The sequence below is a fragment of the Rissa tridactyla genome, chromosome 3 (genome assembly GCF_028500815.1).
Source record: "Rissa tridactyla isolate bRisTri1 chromosome 3, bRisTri1.patW.cur.20221130, whole genome shotgun sequence".
Classification (NCBI taxonomy): domain Eukaryota; kingdom Metazoa; phylum Chordata; class Aves; order Charadriiformes; family Laridae; genus Rissa; species Rissa tridactyla.
Window position 1 is genome coordinate 85,992,438 of NC_071468.1, and position 18,626 is coordinate 86,011,063.

Consider the following 18,626-nt stretch of genomic DNA (forward strand, 5'->3'; position numbering starts at 1 on the left):
TGGGTATTTTTTACCCTCTGCCATCGCACTCGGCCCCTGGGCCGCCCCTTGTGTGACGAGCCCTTCCTCGCCCTCCGCACGACCGGGCCTGCCGGGCCCCGCCGCCTCCCCCACGCCTGCCCACGGGGGAGGTGGACATCACCCCTCGCCCGTTGCCAGGGACAGGCCGCTCCGATGGGCCTACCCCCGCCGCCACCGCCCCTGTCCGCCATGGCGGCCCCACTGTCCCCTCACGGCGGACTACGGCTCCCACAAGCCCCCGCGGCCGCCGGCGCGAGCCCCCCGCGCGGGGTCCGGCGCCCGCGGCGGCACGCGCACACATACACACACACAGAGAGAGGGAGGGCGCGATCCAGCTCTGCGCATGCGCCGGGCGGCGGGGCGGGGCGGGGCGGGACGGGGCGGGTGGGGACGGCGGCGGTGCCCCGCTATTCGCGGAGCGGCCGTACGCCGCTCGCTGTGCGTAAGGCGGTCGGGGGCGGGCGAAGGAAGGGGGCGCTGTGCCGCGCCGTTGGCGTAAAGCGTTGTTGTGAATGGAAGCGGAGGGCGGGGAGGATGATGTCAGCCTGCGAATGTCAACAATGTAGCGATTGAAGGGGCGGGGGCGGCGCGGGGCCGGGGCGCGCGAGGCGGCGGCGGGCGGGCGAGCGAGCGGGCGGCAGAGCCGGGCAAGCAGCGGCCGCCGGCAGCAGCGCGACGCCGCCTTCCCTCCTTCCCGCCTCCGCCGGGCCGCCAGCGCCGCCGGCCCCGGGTGCCGCTCCGGCAGCCGCACAGCCGCCGCGGTGCCGTTCGCTCCCCGCCCCCCCTCCCCTCCCACCCTCCCTCCGCTGCGGCTTTCTCTCCTCCTCCGGCCCCCCTGCCAGCCCCCTCCCTCCCTCTCTCCTTCCCTCCCTCCCTTCCCCCTTTATTTTTCTCCGCAAGACTTTGGCTCTGGAAGCAGCTGGTTCAAAGCAATCGCCATGTGATGAGCGTCTGGGTCGGGGTTTTCTTTTTCCTTTTGGGGGGGGGAGGGTGCAGGTTTCTGACCGCAGAGAAATATTAATAAGAATTTCCGAAACAACAACAGCAGCAGCAACAACAAGAGCCAAATCCCCCCCCCCCTCCCCAAACCTCAGCCGTAACAGCCTTACCCCCCCCCCCCCCCCCCGCCCCGGGCCCGCTCCACCCCGCCCCACGGCCTCCCTCCCCACCTCCAGGCTGCAGCGAGAGGGGCGACCCCCGAAAGTTGCGCGGAGGCGAGGTGAGTGCGCCGGTTCCCGCGGCTCGGCAACCCCGCCGGGGAAGGGGAAAAGGGAAGGCGGGGGGGTGGGTGGGAGGGGTGGTGAAGTTTGGGGGGAGGCTGGACGGGAGGGGGGTGTGGGGGGGGGGTGGGGTGGGTGGGCAGCGTGTTTTGTTGTTCCCCCCCTTCCTCCTCCCCGCGCAGCTGTTGCGCGGGGTGAGGCGGGGGGCTGCGCCCCGGGAGCGGCCGCGGGAGCTTTGCGGGAGCGTTCGCTCGCTGCCGATTCCTGAAAGTGGGAAACACGCGCCGTTGCGTTGCGTTGCGTAACGGGGAGCGCGCGGCGGGAGCCCCCGTGCCGCCTCTCCTCCTGCGCGCTCACTCCCTCCCCCCCACCTCCTTGCTCCGCTCCGCGCCCCGCTCCGCGCCCCGCCGGGCAGGGCGGGACGGAGCCCCGGGGGCAGCCCCATCCCTCCCTCCCTCCCTCCGCCGAGGGCCGTCCCGCCGCCTTCCCTCCCCCGGCCCCCGCCGCGGCCACCTGCAGCCGCTCGGGACCGGCGGGCACCGCGCCCTCCCCTCCGTGTTGCGTGTGTCCGTCCGTTCCCTCTTCGTCGTCCCCCCCCCCCCCGGTTTTTTGCAGATTTGGGGGGAGATGCGAACTCCGGGAACAGTTTCTTGGATGGGTGAAACGGAGCCGAGTGGGCACGGCGGCGCAGCGTGGCGCGAAGACGCTTGGCTTGTCATGAAAGACGGCGAAGTGTGAAATCATGCCTCTCCTTTTGTGGAGCGGGCTATTTTGGTCATGCGGCGGGTGTCTTGCTTGCAGACGCTTCGGTTATCGTGAGATCGTTGTGCCCCTTCTTGCCGGAACCCCCCCTTCCCCCCCCTTCCCCCCCCTCCCCCGAATAATAAACCGCTTTTTTCACTCTAACAATAAACCTGAAGCAAGGGATGACACCTTGTTAGAGTCACTCTTTAGGATGTCGGGAAGATTGGGAAATTACAGTGTGGCTCTAGTTGAAGCCGTTGTGTCAGTGCTTTGGTGATGAAAGCCCTTTTTCGAAGACTTCAGAACTGTCGCTAAACTTGTGCATATTTTAATTTGTTATTCTGGGGCTCGAGCTAGAAACAAGGCGGTTTTTTTCCAGGCTGGGAATTGTCTGGGATTCTGCTGCAAATGGTGGAATGCTCTGCAGTTTGAAGAGGGTGGTAGTGCTTGGGTAAATTGACTTCTTCAGGTATGTAGATACCGAAATTTGAGATAATTGTGTTTGATGAGATGGAGGGAATAAAATGATAAGGTTGCGTGTTAAGCTGTTGTCTGTGGGGCTGTTGTAGCAACAGCCTGGAACCGGTGTTGTAGGAGTCTTTACATCTGGCAGATAGAAATAAAATTCCACTTCAGATGTGAGCTTGTTCTTCTTAAAAGCCTGCGTTGCCTTTTGTATCCACCCGCCTTCCCCCCGCCACTGGGATCTGGGCACTTGTGCAGGAAAATGGATCGGTGTTGTACTTCCCTGCGGTGTATTGAACCTGTGCTTTCAGCATCGTTTTTCACATTTGACCCTCCGGCTTCAAAGGCTGTTCTGAAGGTGCTCTGGAAGAAATGGAAGGAAGCCGTGACTAATTGGAAAAGTAGAGGATTGAAAAATCAGGATCATAGGTCTGGTTTTCCTGTTAGTTTGCTCTGTAACACTGGAGGAGCCATTCAAACAGATGTACGCCGAGCTGTCAAGTGGGCAAGAAAGGTCCCTAGTGATTTTACAGATAGGGTGGTTGTCAAGATATTCAGAGGTCTTTTGCAGAAAGGCACCACAGGAGCAGAGTGCGCATTTCTGGGCAAGTGTGCTGGCTGTGTAATTTGTGCTTCAACAACTGAATTTTTTGAAAACTTTTACAATTGTGAGGGTTGGATGGGAAAGGTGTGCACAGAAGGTGCAGGACTGATGCACATGTTGACAGATCCCGACTGGTTAATCATCAGCAATTGTTTATGCCCAGGTATCTCCCACTGGGAAGCAGAGCTAGGACAGGTATTCCTAGTCCTTTTCTGACCTGGAGGCACATCTCGAGCATGCGCTGGTATTAATGTCATGCACGCTGGCGGGATATGCCGGTGGTGTAGGTGGGAAGCCCTCCTCGCCTTCCCTCTTTGCTTTCTGTCGTTCATTTTGCAGCAAGAAAACATTGGCTGTTTGCTCTGTTGTGCTGGGCATGAAGGAAAGTTAGAGATAGAACCCGAGTTGCCGGCTGAGAATAATGGTCCAAATCCCAATAAATAGCCATTGACATGGCGCTCCAAATATGAGGTGAATCTTCAGCATTGTAGAAGGCCTCAGACACTCATTGAAATTAATGAGTTTAATAAAATCCCCGTACTGTATAGCAATCTTGCGTATCTCTTTCGGTGTGCACGTAATTAATGATAAAGAGAGCTGAAAATAAAACCCTTTGTAGATGATGTGTAGTGTGGAATGTGACAGAAGTTGCTTGCCTTTGCCTATTTTAAAACTTTCATTGCTTGATTTTCTGTTTGAAGGGCAATAGCTATTTTTCTTAATGAGGCTGCAATGTGATGGCCAATTAGTTATTTTCCTTAAGGTTTTCTCTAAAATTATCACCAGCCATGAAAAAAAAACCAATCGGCGATCACTTTTTTTTTTTTTGAATTGATGAAGAATAAAAAGAGGTGTTTTCTCATTGTGTGCCTGTGATACTCTTTTTGGTTAGAACTTCACATACTCAAAGACAAAGAGGAGACCTCTTAAAGTATAGCTAAGAGACATTTATGGCACTAAGCTGAAAAATTAGATGTGTAACATTAATATATGCAAAGTAATCATTTCGGTAGTAATGACATTTTTATGTAATAAACTGTTGGCGTAAATTGAATACCGTTTATTGTGTGACGTGAACAGTCTCTTGTGATTTTAATTTAAGTAGTACGAACACGGTTTATGTATTCAAATCAAAATGTACGTGCCTTTTTACTTGAAGGAACGCTCTCTGAATGGCTTCTCAGTTTACAAGTTGCATGAACATACCTGCAGTGTTTGGCAGATCTGGCTTAGTGTTTGAAGGCATGCACGCATCCGTCTTTCACCTCTGGGTCTGAATTTCCACCTCAGCTCATTTTGGATGTGATGGTCATATATTAGTCGTTTCTGTGTTGAACTACGTTGAGGGGAAACATACCAGTCACTCCATTTACGGGTTGAAGAAAATTTGGGTTTAAACTTAAGTCGGTATTAATTAGCTTTCTCCAAGTCCGAGTTAGTCCTGCTGCTTTCAGTGTGCCTCCTGACTACGAATGCTTCAAGAGAATGTGGAAGAGATTCTTTCTGATACTGCAGTTCTTTACAGATACTTGAGGAGGTGCCTGAATGATTTTGTTGTAGTAGCTGAATGGGCAGTAGATTTCTACCCCCAGTAGTTCCCTAAGGTTTTCCAGAATAGTGCTCAAAACACTTATTCGGCTTTTTACAAAAATTGGTCATCGTTCCTTTAAATTCAGCCAAAAGGCATTAACCTTGGCAGCTGCCTGAATATTACGCATTCATTTGAAGCTTGCATCAAGAAGATGTAAAATGTATGAATATAGCCAGCTGAGTTGCAATGTGTTAGTTTTGCTTTTTAGTTAGGCAGAAGCATCTTTGTAGTGGATGGGAAAGAGCACTACTTGCTGTGCCGCTCTTGAACTATGAATTATAATTTAAAAAACAGCCAAGCAGTGGAATGCATACAAATGCTTTTGTGGCCAGTGATGGACTCGAAGCACCCGAGTTGCTGGAACTAATGGCGTTGATCAAAGAGCAAACACGTGTTCAGAACAGGTAAATAAAAAGGAGCAAGGGAATAAGTTTGGAAAAACCTCTATGCTAAAAGTTTACATGTACGGTGGAACGTCGGTCCGTCAAAAATTGGGCTCAGAAGGCTTGTCTGCTTGATCGCATTGATCCTCATGCAGAAGGAGCTGCAGCAACAACCTGAAGAACACCAGCTGCGCTGGGCTGGCCTCTCAGCACACCCAGAGACGTGTCCGTCCCTGTTTGGCTTGAGACAGGTTGCCCACAAAAAGCTCCTGGTGCGGTGGGGGCTGAACCGCAGCTCCTGCGTGGGCTAGGGGGGCTGCCAGGCGTGCAGCCCCTCCGTGCATAACTCCTCGTCCCTCCCCAGTCTCCTTCTGCCTTTGCTCTGCCTTTGCTCTTTACACCTGCTTGGTGCCAAGCTGCCCTCAGAGCAAGCTGGGACACTTGAGATTCAGCGTCTCGGAGGAAGGAGAGAAGGAGGAGGAGGTGGTGGTGGCTACAGGAGCAAGAGGCACCGGGACCTGAGGTACACCGTCGTCTTCTTTTTTTTTTAGTGTGAAAGGTGACTTAAAAGGGTCAGATCCTCCCAGATTTATTCCCAAGACCTGTAATTTGCATATAGCTTGACCAATAACTTTCTCTGTTTATTCTGTCATTGGAACAGATGCTTAAAAAGCTGTTAGGAACGAAAACCCTGTGAATTTCCACTTTACCCCTAGTAGGGGTGGAAATGGAAGCTGGAAGCTTATTTTTTTTCTGCTCCTGAGCTTTGAAGACACTCCCCTGGGCTGTGATGGGTAGATGGGTTTTGGTGCATAGGTTCAAAAGGAGTCTCCCTGCTAAGAAAAACAGGAACTGTTTATTGCTTGTCACTGTGCAGGGCTTCTGGGCTGTGGAGCGGTAATTTTGTTTTTTGAAAAGAGGAAAAGCAGTTATGTCTGTTTAAATAAACAAAATGACCCTTGAGACTTAATCATAGCTACTTATTATAGCTGACATCCACCAAGGTGGGTTTTTTTGGGGTTTTGTGTTGGTTTTTTTTTTTTTTTTTCTTTATTAGTGATTGCTTTAAAATTTAAACCTGTACTAGGAAAACAGGAACTGTAGGTGTGGAGGTGTTCCTTTACCCCAATTTGCATGCAGGCTGTTTTTTATTTCGTGGGTAGGTGTGTTCGGTGGATGTGAGAGCAATTGAACATGTCAGCAGTTTCCTACAAGCTGCTCTTGCTGACTCACGTGTCTGGTGCAGCTTGGAGCTACCCTCGCTATAAACTATCCACAATAGGAGGCGCAGGCAGAAGAGACCGTCAGTGCTGAGCTGTTGTTCAAAGGTTATTTTCAGTTCCCCGGTCACTGCTTTGCTGTGGTTTTCTTCCCCAGTAATGTCAAAATACGCTGTTGTTTTGCCAGGCTGCTGCTCTTCTTGCTAGGTGCGTAGTGTAAAGTAGAAATTCATTGCACCGCTGCGGAGCTTGTGCTGGAAGTGCATCTAGATGCTACGGATGTTCAGCAGGACTAAACCGCTGGAGTTTATTTTGTTTGTTTTTTTTTTTTTTTTGTGAATGGGACGTTAAAAAAATATATATATATTCCCCCAAGCATTGTTCCCAATTTGGATATGGCAAGTCCAGTGTATGAATTGTATTTTCCCTTGCCAATTGCCAGCTGTACAGTCTCCTACCCTCCACCCGTTTTCATGGCAGAAATCTTTAATGCCAGCAAGGAATTCTGATTAAACTTTAAAAACCTAGGTTTTAATTTTCAAAATTTTGCTACTTCTTAGGCTGCTTTTTTTTAACTCCTGTGTGGCGATAACACTGGCCGTTAGCGTGAAAGGATTCCTTCATTTGCATGAAGATGAAAACTTATGCTCTTGTACAACTGCTTCTTTATTTACAGATTCTATTCTAATTACTCATAAGGATCCTCAAACGATAGCTGCTGCTGACTGATGATTTTTAGCTGATCTTCTTGTTGTGGTTTTTTTTCTTCCCTCCTTTCTTTTTCCTTTCTTAGTCGATCACTAAAGCCGTTGCAGAAGCGGAGTGAATTACCCGTCTGCAGTTCTGGATTTACTGTCACGGAGTTTAGATTCATAGTCCTCTTTTGTGTATTTTTCTTGTTTTTGTGGAATCGGGGGGAAAAATAAGCGATCTCTAAAAGTGTGATAAACAAAATCAGGTGGTACAAAACAGGCTTTAATAACAAAAAGGTGAGTACTTGTCACTTGTTTTGTTTTTAGTCAACTACTTCGACCAGCAATGAATAGAAAACCACATTGAGAGCTTTGTAACACATGAAGAAAATGGGTGTTCTTGGTTTCCGCCAATACAAATGACTCATCAGTATCAGTAGGGCTTCTACTTCTAATAATATAACTGTGGAAGACCTTTAAAACGTGTGGTTTTGGCCCCTACTCTTAGTGAAAGGTTGGAAAATATTACTTTGAGCTTTTCTTTTTTTTTAAAATTTATAGAAGCTTTAGTGATTTGCTATGCGACAGTGAAAGATCTTGTACTCTCCAAAAAAAAAAAAAAAACCCAAAACCAACCCCTTATCGTACCACTGCCTGCGGTGCTAAAATCTTCCCCTCTCCCATCTCCTCAGTGTTTCGCGTTTCACCGCAGTGAGTGTTGCCGACGCTTGGCCTCAATGTCAGAGATGCGCATCTGGAAAGTATAATCTATTTATGTCGAGTGGGGGAAGACTTGGCGCACCACCTCGTCTTGCCGAGCTGCTGTTCTCCACCTCTCTTCCACTCCGGTAAAGAGAGGACAGTAAGATTGCCGAGTGACCTGTATTGCTGTTTGAGCTGTGGTCAGAGCATCCGGAGAGGAAAGTAAACGGAAAATAGGAGTTAAAGAATAAACGACAACTGCAGGATGTGTCTGTCATTACCTAGGAGGAAACGCACGTCTTCCAGTACTGAAAGTGATACTGAAAAAAGGGCAAATCAGAAAGTGATCTATTAAATTCTTCTTTCTCTCTCTTTTTTTTTTTTTTTTTTAAGTAATAGTTTTCAAATGTGCTGGCATCCTTTTAGCTATTTACCTGTGAGGCTGAAATCTTTCTGTAAAGGCTCTGCCCAGTGTTGAGTGCAACAAAGCAACCCCTAGCGCATACTGCGCTTTGTTTGAAACCGCACCTTGTGGAACACAAGGTTATTTTGTTTTCATATAAGCAGAGCGTGCCCTCACTGCTGTTACAGCTTATGAAGTTTTAATTCTTTTATGCAAAGTATTCTCCTTTTAATGGTAGTCCAATCAGTGTTTCCTGATCTGCTGCATTAATATAGAGTGTTGCTGCCTGCTTTCAAGTTGCCTGTGTTGTTACAAGATTTAAAGACTATAAATGAGGCAGAGCTGGTCTTTTCTGCCCTGTTAGAGTGAAAATTCCGATGTTTATGAAACCTCGTGTTTACTTTCTCTGTTGTTGCAATATTTATGCTAGTAAGTTATGCCTTATAAGGATGTGGTGGTTCTTTGTTTCTTATTATTCTATTTTAAAAGCAGAGTGTGCTTTTTACAAAATCCATTCTGGGGCAGATCCACAGTAAATCTAGGCATATCCCAGCTCCCTCAGTGTCAGCAGGCATCTTTTACCACCAAATAGTTAAATATATTTCTGTAGTTAATTTGGATTGTGCTGAAATACCTTGGATGCGTCTGTTAGTTTCTTGCATAACCAGGCTGTGATGGAGAATCTTTGTCTTGTAGCTTCTTACTGGGAGAGGCGCACTAAAAATAGAGGCACAGAAGCCTGTGGAGATATAACTTTGAAACATGTGAAAACCCAGTTGTTTGTTACATGGCAACAATAAGAGAGATTTTACTATTTGCAGATCGGTATAGCAGAAAAGGCCATCTTCCAGCTTAAGGGGTTTATTTATGGACGGTTCTTGCAGAAGTTCACAGAAGAATGATCGGTAAGGACTACAAAATACGGTGTCAACGGTTATTCAGAGTTTGAGAGGACATAGGTTCAGCGCTCTGATTTCAGCATGTCTTCAGAAAATCTTGCTGTCAGAAGTATCATGAGGGTTGGGTCATGACAAATGAATCTCATCTGTGTTCTGAGCTCTGCTGACTCGGAAATGGGACTTGAGTCCAAAATTGCTGAGGGCTGGACCTGTGAAGGACAACAGACACTGTCGCTACTGAATTTTGAGGCACTAACTCTGTTCTGCATCATCTCCTCTCCTTTCTTTGCCCGTGCTCTGCCACCTGTTTCATCCCACAGTGGGCCAGCCCTGAGAGCTAAATTGGCAGAAGATTATTTATTCTTTGTACGTGTAGGGTTAGTTTTCTGCTGGTGGAGTTTACCGCAGGGTCTGGCAAGAACAAGGGATCAAATTAACACAAAACTTGTTGAAACACCTGGCCCCCAAAGTGCAGTGACTGTCACAGCGTCGTGCCCCATCTCCTGAAGGTCACTCTTGTCTTGCTTTTGCAATGGGGTGGCACTCCAGAAAACCATTAGCAGCTTGTGCCCAGCCTCACCCATAGCATGGCAGTAAGAGCTTGCTGCTAGGGCAGGAGAGGTTTGGGCCATTTAATTTTGGCTTACGTTTGCAACAGACGATTGAAAAGAAACGTTAGAGGAAAACAGAACTCAATCAAGCAAGTCCTCTATGTTAACAAAATGCAAAAGTACTATGTTTTGCAAATATTCAAATAACTGTTGTTATTCCCACCTGATTCTGGTTGCTCCTGGCCTGATGTGACCTGGTCGTGTCACCCATCTCTCAGCTGTGATGAGCTCTCGTGAATTTAGATTTTAAAACTAAGTTATAGCTGAGGAGATGAGCAGACCTCGTGACCGTGGAGTTTTTTGAACCAGGTGGCTGCAGTCCTAGACCCTTAGGTCTTCCTTGCAACCTTTTATCACTCTGGGGGTGATAGCAAGTGTGTGCACTTAGAGGTGTTGAGTAATGGGTTCAGCAGATGATCGGAGTGGCTTGAATTTGCTCAGGTGAAGGAGGGAGCTGAACCTCACCCTTCATAACAAGAGGGTGAAGTTAGGAGCTGGTAACCCCTTGGACTGCTGGGTGAAAGCAGGAGATCCTGCCTGGCCGTGTACTTGCTGGACTTCACTGAGCTGATGCTGCTTTCCAGCCTAGCACGTGCCAATTTGATGAGTAAGACCACAGGTCCAAAGAGCAGCAGAGCTAAAGCAGGGGAGACAGAGGGGAGCTGTGGGGCGCAGGGCCTTTGCCGTGTGAGAAATCCAGATCACCTTGAGCCCTGTGTAGCTGTTCGAGCTGGTCTCTGATGTTCGGGAAGGGGTCAGCACTGCTGCCACCCGCCTGTCTTCCTGAGCAGCACCAGAGTGGTGATTTTATGCAAATCTGAATGCTGGCCATGTATATTGGGCAAACTTTTGTCCAGAACTTCACTAGCAAAAGTCAAAGTGTCTGCAGACTTTGGTTAGGTCTTGCTCTTGAGCTGGGAAACCTAAATTCTGCTTCAGGTCAACTTCAGGAATCTGCTGTGCCTGAGGTACTTCTGTGTGTTGAACCTGTAACCTGCCAAATGCTTCTGACTCTACTTGGTGACTTCGTTTCCAATCCCTTCATTTATTCCTGTAACCGTTATTGAATGGGTACTGAGGGGAAGTGTGGTGCAGAATTCTTTTTAAAGAAATCCAAATTAATTGATGGTGTGAAGTAACCATGAGGCAGGTCAGGGAGCTAACCCAAATGTAAAACTCATGGTAAATTATAAAATTGTTGCGTAGTTTGTCGTAGCTGGAAGTTCACGGCCAGTGCAAATACAAGCACTCCGCAAGGAAATTTTTTGTTTGTCTTTTTCCCCTTCTTTTTCCTCTTCGTTTGTCTTATTATTAGACTAAAAGTAGAGTCAGTGATTCATTCAGTAATCTGTTTCTTGGACAGTTAGTCATCTGCCAATTTGTGTTAACTTTCCACTTTGTTCAGAAAGTGAGTAATGCTTAATGCACTAACCACCAAATTCCAAGCTTAAAAAGCTGTGAACATCATTCACATCATCTCCAAACTTTCTCTTCAAAATTTTTACCATTCCCTAAGATCAAAGCAAGTCAGGTCTGGCACGCATTGTGCTACAGCTACAGTCCAATTGTTTTGTCTAGCCCCAGTTACTAAAGCAAAACACAAGGTTGCAAATATAACGGACAAGTTCTGTTGTACACCAGCCCGCGTATTACTTAATCAGTGTAATGCTTCTTGTTTTTGTTCACAATTCCTACTTTCAACGGATGAATATTACCTCCTTAGTTCCCTCCCTCCTTCCCCAGACTGCCACGACTTTGTTAATTTATATTGTTTCCTGCTTCAACAAATTGTGATGCTATCAAGACTAATTTAGTGAAAATAGCTTGCAAGGAACGCTGGAACTGGTATTAGCTGCCTGCTGCAAATATTTCTGGTGCTTTTCATGATTCTGTTTGGTGGAAAAAAAAAAAAAAGATTGTGCTGTTGAAGTGTTATCCGTATAGAACTTGAAGCTATAAAGCCTTCCTATAGCTAGATATTTTGATCTCAAGGTGATGCCAGCCGTTTCTCACTTGAGAATTTTTTAACTACTTTTTTCTTTCTTACGGAAACTGGAGTAGCGTGAAGAGTAACAAGGTCAGTAATGTCACGGGAGAACTTTATAGGACTAAAGTCTTTACAGTTTGCTCTAAAATAACATGAAAGGACTGACTACCGTGCTCAGCAGCAAAGGAACTCAAAGTGCAGGAGAGACTTGAGTGCTACAGGGAGGGTGTGCATGGCGGGGCGGTCGGGTGAGGAGGGAGTGGTAAATACGGGTACCAAAAGTGGTTTGCTTGGCCCGACACCTTCCTTGTTCCTTCCACAGGTACCTGTCGTCCTCCCCCTGCAACTTCAGTTCATTACTTGCAGCGAAGCCATCCTCTCTGGTGTGTAACTGTCCTGTGGTGCAGATGGTTTTAGGGTGTCCCCTGGTGCCACAGTTCTGTAACCAGGCAATGCAAAAGCCACTGGATGGAAAGGAATAACCTTTGGTTGTAGGGTCTGTAGGCAGCCCGTGTCCGCCTCCTGCTGCAGCGTAATGGGGTAAGAGCAGAAATCTGTCATGCTCTGCTATTGTCAGAACAAGAAAAAAAATGATTTGGTGTTGAGGAAAAGGTAGGGGAAGAGCCATTTCCCTATTCCTAGAATCCAATTCCAGTCCATGTAAATACCCAAAATATCCTGGTAGCTGTGTCCCAGTGTGCAGAGTTAGGACTTCTGAAAGGTTTTTTTCCTTGCAGTCTGACTTTGCACACCAGCGAGTTTGAATAGTTTGGTTAAGCTCTGGACAAACAGCCATACTGGGGATGGTTATGTGAACACCAGCCTTTGAGATTTGCCCATCCTGATTACGTGCAGATTTTCCAACATCCACAGTGTTAGTTAATGCACTTGCCCCTTTAAACTGATTGCAACTATCATATTTCAAAGTTTACTTCTTTCTGGTTCAGTCTTAGTTTCAGCTGTCGAGCTTTACTTTTCAGGAACGGTGCTGGATTGGAATTTGAAAACTTCTTGTATATGTTTGCTTCTCAGTTGGCTCAAGCGTGAGTGGAGCTTTCACCTGCTGTTGGTTGAAAGACATTCAGGAGCCGACCTGTACGAGTACTGCTCCTACCCTGCCTGATTTTGAACAAAAAAATTAAACCGCGTAGACTTGCATATGGAGGGACCCAAAAGCTCCACCAGAACAGCCCGAGAAGCTCTCTCTGTAAGATTGGCATGTTATGAACTTGCTCCCTTGTTTTCCAAAATCAAAACTTTCACTTTCCTAGGAGGTGTGGGACCAATGGGGGTGGCTCTCCTGCCCACCACAGCCCTGTGCGGTTGGTGGTGGAGGTGACCATGGCTCTCCTGTGCTCCAAGGAGAGGGACCTGCCAGTGGGTGCCCGGTTGGTGGAGCCATCGGCTGCCAAACCCCCTCTGCTCTCCCCCACCCTGTTGGTGCCTACACCAGCACTGCTTTTATGTTTCTGATTTAAACCTTCAGAGCATTACGAAGAAGCTTGCTAGTTTTGGGAGGAGAGGAGAAGAGCAAGGGCTGAGATCGGTGGTGCAGCTGTCAGTGGGGTTTGGTGCCCTCTGTGTGCGTGTGACTCGAGCAATGGCTGATTCACCGCCTGAGGTTGGTTTGGGTTTGGTTTGGTTTGTTTTTAAGGAAGTAATCTGCCCAGAGGTGAGAATTGGTGCCGTTTTGTTGGGTTAGGAGTAAACCAAGAATTGTGAGGAATGCCTTTGCTTCCAGCCTTTCACTTGATAACGTGGTCAGTGCTGCACGACAGACCTTGAGCGCCGAGCTGATACCGGAGGAGATGGGCACCTGCCTTTTCACAGGGGGTTGCAGTGGTGTTCGGGGTTCACTTAATCGCAGGGTTTGGCATTTTGGGTTTCAGGTCACCCGGACAGGGCAGAGGAGGCTGCAGGATTTACAGCTGTACTTGGTGTAACAGCTGGCACAGCCGCTTTCTTTGACTGCAGGGTGAAGGAGGGATGACCAGGCACCCGAGACCTTGTACTTGTTGAAACCCAGATAAGGGCAGTGTTGACTGTTGCAAAGCTGAAATCGTATTCAGGGCGTTTTTATCTGAGGAAATACAGTTGGGGTCTTTTCTTCTTTTTTTTTTTTTTTTTTTTTTTTCCTTCTTTCCCCTTCCCCCTTCCCACCTTCCATTTGTTTCCTGACTGTAAAGTTCATGACATTCCCGTGAAGATGGGCACACTGGTGTCATCCCCTTGTGCAGACAGGTGCCTGAGGAGGCGCAGCGGGGCGAGAGTCCTCCCCGGTATTTATAGAGGCGGGGGGGAGTGTGTCTCCCCCCCCGACTTGCTCTGCAGGTGTGCCACTCAGGCGGTTAGAGAAACCCCGAGTTGAAGAGATCCGCCGGGGTGAAACAGTTTACAAATAGCTTTTCAGTGTTTGTTTTTTATTTTTACCTCCTTCCCCACCCATGGGCCCCTCCCCTGGCGTATTGGCGAGGCTGAAACGGCTCAAGGAGAGGAAAATCGTTGTTGCAGAATATGCAAAGTGCCCCAAGAGTTTCCAGAGGACCCTCGGAAAGTGGGTTGCTTTCCTAAGGGCAGAGATCCCGCACCTCTTCTTTCCCCGAGCCCCACTTGTTGCCTTCTGGTCCTTTCTTATTTGGGGTTTATGGGGGAAAAACTTCTTTTTCTGTGGCTGCTGGGGTGGGGTTTTTTTTTTGGGGGGGGGGGGCGGGGGGAGGATTGCATGTTTTGTTGTTTGTTTTTGTTTTAAAAGGATGACAACTGATGAAAAGAAACCATCAGAATGTATTTGACGCCTGTGGAGGTAGGGTGCCCTCCTGGCACCTGCGAGGGTTGCCCCCAGGCCAGGTCCTGCTGCCCAGGCACCGGCTCCTGGTGTCCCCAGCAGCGCAGTGCAGTCCCCATGGCCGGCCACCTTCTCGCAGGCACTTGGCATGTGCCCTTTTTGCCCTAATTTTAGCTTATCGCAGAGAAGTGATCTCAACCATACCGCCGCATCTGAGCATGAGAGGAAATTTAGACTACTTTTTTTTTTTTTTTTTTTTTAATTTTCCTAACTCGTGTTCAATCACTTATGGAAAATTCTGGTCAAAAGGGTGAAATTTTTTTTTTTTTTTGCTGGGTATTTAATCTCAAAACCACAGCTCCCAATACCCAGGGCGCAGTGGTGGGTAGTGCCCTGCTTACAGCCTTTTTCCAGCGCTGCGTAGGTGTGGGTTAGGTGTGCGCAGCGGGGGAGAAAGGGAAAGGGCACGAATGGGATGGAGAGGTCTCTGTCTTGCCCCTTGGACTGCTTTTGTGTTTTGGTTTTTTTCTTTGAATTAAAGAGAAAAGAAAGTCTGGCTGCCTGCAAGTAGGTTAATCGTTGCAGAAAGACTCGACGCTGGCGCTCCATGTATGTATTTTCACACGCGTGCCGATGGCTGCGTGCGTACTTTGCGGCTGGCGCAGGGTGGCTGGAAAGTATGTGGGAGCCGTGTCTGCTTCCTCCGAGGCTGCTGCAGGGGGTCAGGGGAGGGTGGGGGGCGGAGGAGGAGATGCTCGGGGCGAGGTACGACACCCACTTCCTCTGGGTTGCCTTGTCGTGCGCTCTAACCCGCTGCCGCGCCAACAGCCGGGTCGCGCCTGCGGTGCTCCGTCTTTGCTCTTACTGATTTGCACTTGTAGGCTTATGACTAAGGTTGTGGTTTAATATGCCCTTTTTAGGTATGCAAAGTGTTTAAAATTATCTAGTGTTGCATTTCTTCTTTTTTCCTTTTTTTTTTTTTTTTGTCATGGCCTTTTCTACCTTTAGAAGTTTCCACAACTTTTAGAAGGCAAGAAGAGTAACTTTATTTTAAAAGAAAAAGTTTTCCCTAATTGTTACTTGTATGTTACGAGTATGCTTTTCAAAGATCGTTTTTTTTGAGATTAAATGATTTCATAGCCTTTAAGGTTTAAATATCTGATACAAACTGTTGGTGAGCCTTAAAACTAAACAAAAAGAAAGCTTAAATACCTGGAATTTGTGAGGAGACTTTGTCTCTTTAGATGAGATGCCTTTCTTCCGCAGCCATACCCCAAGAATCTTGGTGGTAACATTTGCAGGTAGAGATTTGTTTCCTCGTAATTATGAAATCTTTACTTGAGGGACCGTGATTTTCCTTAACTGTTCAGGTGCTGCTTAATGCCTTGGGTATTTGTTGAGCGTGTTGCACGTATGCTCATATTCCCTTAAGCTTCAGATGAAACACTATGGCCTAGCAAGCTACGCTGCTGTCATGCTAATGGTGAAGAAAAAATTGCACGTGCTGGCTTGGGGAGGAGGTAGGAATGGAAGGGAGCTGATTTATTCGTACATCTGATTAATATGACGCCCTTCTTTATTAGCAGATCGTGCAGCGTTAGTTCCTGCTGAGTACCTTTTTTTTTTTTGTTTTCAGTTCACGGCCTGTTCCACTATGGAGCGGGATAGAGTTTACCTATTCCTTTTCTTACTGACGAAAAGGATGTTTTCCCCACGGAGGTACCTGGAAGATCTGGCATCAGCTTGTGGTTGACACGAGCTCCAAACGCTCTGCTCCAGGGGAGCCTGAGCGAGTTAAGCTGTCAAATGTAGCTATTAGATATCAAGCAGAGGAGTAGAGCAGTCTTTCTGATGTTTATGCCACCTTGTATCTCGTTGTTAATTGAGGCTGCAGCTAAAGGACCCAACAGTAGTTCTAGACTGTTGCGTTTGACACTTTTGAAAACACTGATAGTCAACCTTTGCGGAAGTGTTAAGGCTTGATACGCGGTTTGAAAAGTAGTAACTGCAGGGAAATCTAATGCCTCACAAAGATGTAGCAAGGTATGTGAATTGTTAGCAAAGTCATACAGAATTAAATTGGTTTAATTTAGGAAACGGTGTTGAAAGTCTTGTAGCACGTTGGCTCAAGTTCACCTCCTGCAAAAAGACTACCTAGCTGTTTTTTTCTTGAGTGTTACGTGCTTTGGAGTTGAGGTGGCTGGTCTTTGTAACCCTGCAGTCTGCTTGCCAAAATCCTTGTATAGATCAGGTCTCCTGGGCATCCCTCCTTGAGCGTTGCAGGAGCTCCGGGAGCAGCTCGAGTCGAAGGTGCTAGTCCTTCTCCAGAGGATTTGCTGCTCAGGGCTGCCTTGATGGTGGTCTTGGGGGCTCGGCAGCTCCTGTGGGCTTCCCCCATCTCAACGCCGGCAGGATGACAGCCAGTCCCTGCACCAGCAGAGCCTTCATGTCTTTCGGGTGACACACTCCATGGGAATGGCCCCTGAATTGCTGAGGAAACAAAGACTGGCCGCCCTGGTTTAGGGGGCTGTTTGCAAAAAGGAACGAGATGCAGGAGGTTGAGTTGAAATAGCTATAAATGTTGTGTGCAGCTGCCAGGCTGGAATCATTGGATTAGAAAACGAGAGAGAAGGTGGTGCAAAGCCAAGAAGCAGCTGAAAAAAAAAATCAGAAATTACACAAAGATTAAAAAATGGGAAGACAATCAAAGCCCTGGCCTCTGTCACATTGGAAAGGGGAACGTATAATTAAAACGCCTGTGTCTGAGTAGGTGATGTAGGAATTAAAACACGTATCTGTTCCAAGTTGCTGCTTTCTATGCAACCTCACTTCAAAATTAACTCTACCCCTAAAAAGCTGCTTGCATACAGGAAACGATGTTTTTGACTAGAAGATACAGTAAAAAGTCAGGGTGGGGCATACATGTGCTTTATTGTATGACAGCAAAAGGGGAGGGTATGCTGCGGAGCACCGTAAGTGAATCCATGTTACTTCTCTCCCTTTTTCAAAATGAGTTCAGAAAGTATTGTGCTTTCAAGATAAAACACGGAGGTTTGAGCAGTTGACATGAGAGTTACCGGGTGCCATTGAAACTCCATCATTTTACCATCCGTTTGGTGAAAAAGGGGCCTAACAGTTGCAGGAATTTTTAAAACATTTAAATCCCCCAAACAGCACAAGTTATTTCATTCGGCACACAGAACATGCATTCTAATTGAAATACAATTCTAATTTATTTTAAATTTTTTTAGAGGTCCTGCTGGTAGACATAAGTGAAGCAGATCAAGATCTCACTGTGGTTGCAAGCTGTGGCAGAAAAATCAGCACCACACTTTCCAGTGGAAGCAGAACAAAAATGTAAAGTCTGCCAATTAAATTGGAAACAGCTCTTAATTTCCCCTCTCCTCCTCCTCCCCCAAAGGATGAATGGCTTACTCTTCTGGATGGAACTTTGTGTAGTGACTCATAGTTTTATATGGATTAGTGTGAATATGTAGGTGAGGGAGACGCTGGTATCTGAGAAACTATATATAGTGTATAGGAGAAGTGTCCTGGAACACAGAATAAATGAACGTTTGATCTGTTTCTCGTGCTGAATTAATGGAAACATAAATGCAGAATATCTTCCTCCCTTTACTCCCTCCCCTCCCAGTTGTGCTCAGCAGATACAGAGGAGGCTTAAGATGCCCAGAGAACGTGCCTGTATCGATATCTGAACTAGTCACTGGAATAGGAGTATCCCCTTCGCCCTGCATGAAATACACATGGACAGGGCACCAGGAGCCAGAAGCGTGACAGTGCAGACATCAGCGTGCAGTGAGCATGCGAAGTTTCTGTGATACCCTTCGTGAGGTGGTTATTGTTCTGGTAGGTTTCCAGCAGGGAAAGGCCGGCCCTTCCACCTCTTTGCTCTGTGCCTCTTCGGTCAGACGATGCTGGTCCATGCCTTTCTATGGGCAGCAGCCAGAGGTAAGAGCATCACACACCTTGCTCTTCTGGTGGCACGTTAACATGCCTTGCATTAGAGCGTGTCACCATTGTACCTGCGGCTGCAAAGCCATAGGTGGGGCAGCTGTGTTCGTGTTGGGCTAAGCCAAAATCTCATAGCTCTGCAGTCATCTATAGCTGGTAACTTCGGCTGAAAGTGTGGCTTCACATGGGGCTTCTTCAGTGGACTGCAGTTTTCCATCTCAAGGCTCCTGTTTCACTCTCTCCCTTCTACAGCCATTTACTATACATCCACTTGCACCAGAATAGCTATTAACAAAACCAGTATCAATGAAACATTCACTCTGGGGG

The 18,626-nt window shown here is 47.7% G+C and overlaps 1 protein-coding gene across 3 annotated transcripts in view; it reads left to right on the forward strand.

The window, feature by feature from the left end:
- Positions 1-1,145: 1,145 nt before the first annotated feature.
- The window catches only part of BACH2 (BTB domain and CNC homolog 2), a 197,755-nt gene continuing 180,274 nt past the window's right edge, over positions 1,146-18,626 (forward strand). For 2 of the 3 annotated variants that reach the window (XM_054194556.1, XM_054194558.1), the window contains exon 1: positions 1,146-1,240. The gene's annotated coding sequence lies outside the window, so the exon portion shown is untranslated. Of the gene's footprint in view, positions 1,241-2,162; positions 8,951-11,864; positions 11,926-18,626 lie in introns of those variants that run through there. The other variant, XM_054194557.1, reaches the window with a different exon arrangement.